Source organism: Schistocerca serialis, unplaced genomic scaffold, assembly GCF_023864345.2.
Source record: "Schistocerca serialis cubense isolate TAMUIC-IGC-003099 unplaced genomic scaffold, iqSchSeri2.2 HiC_scaffold_155, whole genome shotgun sequence".
NCBI lineage: Eukaryota > Metazoa > Arthropoda > Insecta > Orthoptera > Acrididae > Schistocerca > Schistocerca serialis.
Window position 1 is genome coordinate 150,001 of NW_026047714.1, and position 5,000 is coordinate 155,000.

Below are 5,000 nucleotides of genomic sequence, written 5' to 3' on the forward strand. Positions count from 1 at the left end.
AGGGACGTAATCAACGCGAGCTTATGACTCGCGCTTACTGGGAATTCCTCGTTCATGGGGAACAATTGCAAGCCCCAATCCCTAGCACGAAGGAGGTTCAGCGGGTTACCCCGACCTTTCGGCCTAGGAAGACACGCTGATTCCTTCAGTGTAGCGCGCGTGCGGCCCAGAACATCTAAGGGCATCACAGACCTGTTATTGCTCAATCTCGTGCGGCTAGAAGCCGCCTGTCCCTCTAAGAAGAAAAGTAATCGCTGACAGCACGAAGGATGTCACGCGACTAGTTAGCAGGCTAGAGTCTCGTTCGTTATCGGAATTAACCAGACAAATCGCTCCACCAACTAAGAACGGCCATGCACCACCACCCACCGAATCAAGAAAGAGCTATCAATCTGTCAATCCTTCCGGTGTCCGGGCCTGGTGAGGTTTCCCGTGTTGAGTCAAATTAAGCCGCAGGCTCCACTCCTGGTGGTGCCCTTCCGTCAATTCCTTTAAGTTTCAGCTTTGCAACCATACTTCCCCCGGAACCCAAAAGCTTTGGTTTCCCGGAGGCTGCCCGCCGAGTCATCGGAGGAACTGCGGCGGATCGCTGGCTGGCATCGTTTATGGTTAGAACTAGGGCGGTATCTGATCGCCTTCGAACCTCTAACTTTCGTTCTTGATTAATGAAAACATACTTGGCAAATGCTTTCGCTTCTGTTCGTCTTGCGACGATCCAAGAATTTCACCTCTAACGTCGCAATACGAATGCCCCCGCCTGTCCCTATTAATCATTACCTCGGGTTCCGAAAACCAACAAAATAGAACCGAGGTCCTATTCCATTATTCCATGCACACAGTATTCAGGCGGGCTTGCCTGCTTTAAGCACTCTAATTTGTTCAAAGTAAACGTGCCGGCCCACCGAGACACTCAATAAAGAGCACCCTGGTAGGATTTCAACGGGGTCCGCCTCGGGACGCACGAGCACGCACGAGGCGGTCGCACGCCTTCGGCTCGCCCCACCGGCAGGACGTCCCACGATACATGCCAGTTAAACACCGACGGGCGGTGAACCAACAGCGTGGGACACAAATCCAACTACGAGCTTTTTAACCGCAACAACTTTAATATACGCTATTGGAGCTGGAATTACCGCGGCTGCTGGCACCAGACTTGCCCTCCAATAGATACTCGTTAAAGGATTTAAAGTGTACTCATTCCGATTACGGGGCCTCGGATGAGTCCCGTATCGTTATTTTTCGTCACTACCTCCCCGTGCCAGGAGTGGGTAATTTGCGCGCCTGCTGCCTTCCTTGGATGTGGTAGCCGTTTCTCAGGCTCCCTCTCCGGAATCGAACCCTGATTCCCCGTTACCCGTTACAACCATGGTAGGCGCAGAACCTACCATCGACAGTTGATAAGGCAGACATTTGAAAGATGCGTCGCCGGTACGAGGACCGTGCGATCAGCCCAAAGTTATTCAGAGTCACCAAGGCAAACGGACCGGACGAGCCGACCGATTGGTTTTGATCTAATAAAAGCGTCCCTTCCATCTCTGGTCGGGACTCTGTTTGCATGTATTAGCTCTAGAATTACCACAGTTATCCAAGTAACGTGGGTACGATCTAAGGAACCATAACTGATTTAATGAGCCATTCGCGGTTTCACCTTAATGCGGCTTGTACTGAGACATGCATGGCTTAATCTTTGAGACAAGCATATGACTACTGGCAGGATCAACCAGGGAGCTGCGTCAACTAGAGCTGAGCAGCCGGCCGCCCGGGAGTGTGTCCCGGGGGCCCGCGCGAACACGCAAGCGTCCGCTCAATTATTCTGCAAACAGGAGGAGGCTGAGCTCCCCTGCACAACACACCTCGAAACCCTCTCAGGTCCCGGCGGCGCGCAGCGCCGTCCTAAGTACTTGGTCGGGTTCGAGAGAGGCGCAATCGCCCGGAGTTAGGCGAGTAGACGCTTTAGGTGCGACCACCCGTGCTCCCAACTGAGCTTGCCGCTGCCGACAGAGGCCCGGGAGCGTGCTGTCGTGGCATTGCCGGCGGGAGACAACACGCGCCACCTACGGTGACCGGCAGCTCCAACGCCAGCGCCACAGAAGGACAAAAGCCCCACTTGGGTGCCGAAGCGAACTCTCCCAGCACAGCGCACGCGCCAACACGTCCGCACAGCTGCGATACAAACCACCTGCGAGAACCGCTGGGGCGACCGAGCAGCAGACGGCGTCGCGGCGCCGAGCGCCGGGCGGCGGCGCATCCTCAGCGCACACAGTCCTCAATCGGACCAGCACACTGCAGATGGCCACCGCGCTTCGCACCGGGCCCGCGAGGACCTACTTTGGCCGCAAGGCGCCGCGAGCAGGGGGCGCCGGCGCGCAGCTGCGCCGCCTGCCGCGTCCGTCGGCCGGCGCGCCTGCCACTGGCCGCCCCCACCAGCCGGCTGTAGCGCGTGCGCCCACGCACCGCGCTGCCAGCACGCCGGGCGGCCCCCCCTCACCGGCCGGGGACGGTCCCACCCAGCCACCGCCGCGTATCGCCTCACACCCAGATCCCCTTTCGCGTTCGTGGGCATGGTGGGTCCCCTTTCACGTTCGTGGGCATGGTGGGTATCCCTGAAACAACCGGTTAATAGCTCGACCGATCGTCGCCAACACTGATTCACCTCTAGCGAGAACAACCGCACCACAACGGGTTACCTGTTGTTCATTTGCGTAACGTCACCAGCAAACGTAGACGTCCATCGCCATTTGCAACGAGTATTGCATGCCTGTGTCAGGTGTCACAACACACTACGTCTGCCCACATAGACGCAACAACATGTGCACGCCTCGAGAACACGTGGAAGGTAGCCCCCGTACGTATGCGGTGTCCATTGCGCGAACGACTGTCAGCCGGCCTCTGCAGGATGTCGCAGATGTGGAACGCGGTGCAACATGCTATCACGGTGTGTGAGAAGAGACGACTACGTCCGAATACACGCTCCACTACATCAACAGACTGCTCATGCTGATCGCCATCCAGGGCGTCCGTTCCTCCCACACGTCTGAATGGCGTACCACACTGCAATCCAGCTCTTATAGGGAGACGACACGTAGCTGCGTGCACAATATTTGGACTGTATGGTCTGCCGTTGCTAGGCGCAGTCGTCGTACGGTCACACATGTGCCACGATGTATCATTCAGTACATACGGACCAATGTGCAGTACAGTTTGTGGGTTTTGCGTACATCGGCGGACAGGTGACAGGCCGTACCACAACGTAGGCTGAGTACGTCGGCATGCGAAGGGCATTGAACATGCAAACTTCTCAACGACCAGCTTGCGAAGGCAGGGGGGAAGGGGGGGGGGCATGTACGTCCTGCTGCTATCCACATTACAGTGTATAGCAGGAGCATGTGGAAAGTCAGCAACACCTGCAAGGTGTTTAACATGACGCGATACACAGGGGACCGGGCAGTGCGAATAGCGAACTATATTGCGAGGGTTGCGGTTAGGCAACACTACACTAATTTAACGAGTTGCATAACAATTACAGAGCAGGTTCAGCGACAACGTGCGTCAGGTTAAGGCGCAATATAGGTTAGGTTGAGGCACAATATAGGTTAGGTTAAGGCACAACATGGGTTACGTTAAGGCACAAATTGGGTTACGTTAAGGCACAACATGGGTTACGTTAAGGCACAACATGGGTTACGTTAAGGCACAAATTAGGTTACGTTAAGGCACAAATTAGGTTACGTTAAGGCACAAATTAGGTTACGTTAAGGCACAAATTAGGTTACGTTAAGGCACAAATTAGGTTACGTTAAGGCACAAATTAGGTTACGTTAAGGCACAAATTAGGTTACGTTAAGGCACAAATTAGGTTACGTTAAGGCACAAATTAGGTTACGTTAAGGCACAAATTAGGTTACGTTAAGGCACAAATTAGGTTACGTTAAGGCACAAATTAGGTTACGTTAAGGCACAAATTAGGTTACGTTAAGGTACAATATGGGTTAGGTTAAGGTACAATATGGGTTAGGTTAAGGTACAATATGGGTTAGGTTAAGGTACAATATGGGTTAGGTTAAGGCACAACGTAGGTTAGGTTAAGGCACAACGTAGGTTAGGTTAAGGCACAACATAGGTTAGGTTAAGGCACAACATAGGTTAGGTTAAGGCACAACATAGGTTAGGTTAAGGCACAACATAGGTTAGGTTAAGGCACAACATAGGTTAGGTTAAGGCACAACATAGGTTAGGTTAAGGCACAACATAGGTTAGGTTAAGGCACAACATAGGTTAGGTTAAGGCACAACATAGGTTAGGTTAAGGCACAACATAGGTTAGGTTAAGGCACAACATAGGTTAGGTTAAGGCACAACATAGGTTAGGTTAAGGCACAACGTAGGTTAGGTTAAGGCACAACGTAGGTTAGGTTAAGGCACAACGTAGGTTAGGTTAAGGCACAACGTAGGTTAGGTTAAGGCACAACGTAGGTTAGGTTAAGGCACAACGTAGGTTAGGTTAAGGCACAACGTAGGTTAGGTTAAGGCACAACGTAGGTTAGGTTAAGGCACAACGTAGGTTAGGTTAAGGCACAACGTAGGTTAGGTTAAGGCACAACATAGGTTAGGTTAAGGCACAACATAGGTTAGGTTAAGGCACAACATAGGTTAGGTTAAGGCACAACATAGGTTAGGTTAAGGCACAACATAGGTTAGGTTAAGGCACAACATAGGTTAGGTTAAGGCACAACATAGGTTAGGTTAAGGCACAACATAGGTTAGGTTAAGGCACAACATAGGTTAGGTTAAGGCACAACATAGGTTAGGTTAAGGCACAACATAGGTTAGGTTAAGGCACAACATAGGTTAGGTTAAGGCACAACATAGGTTAGGTTAAGGCACAACATAGGTTAGGTTAAGGCACAACGTAGGTTAGGTTAAGGCACAACGTAGGTTAGGTTAAGGCACAACGTAGGTTAGGTTAAGGCACAACGTAGGTTAGGTTAAGGCACAACGTAG

The 5,000-nt window shown here is 52.1% G+C and overlaps 1 non-coding gene across 1 annotated transcript in view; it reads right to left on the reverse strand.

The window, feature by feature from the left end:
- LOC126443512 (small subunit ribosomal RNA) overlaps nt 1-1,727 on the reverse strand; it is a 1,909-nt gene extending 182 nt beyond the window's left edge. The window contains exon 1 of the ribosomal RNA XR_007581975.1: nt 1-1,727. This exon is cut by the window's left edge and continues 182 nt beyond it. This is a non-coding gene — a ribosomal RNA (small subunit ribosomal RNA).
- Between the last annotated feature and the right edge of the window lie 3,273 nt (nt 1,728-5,000).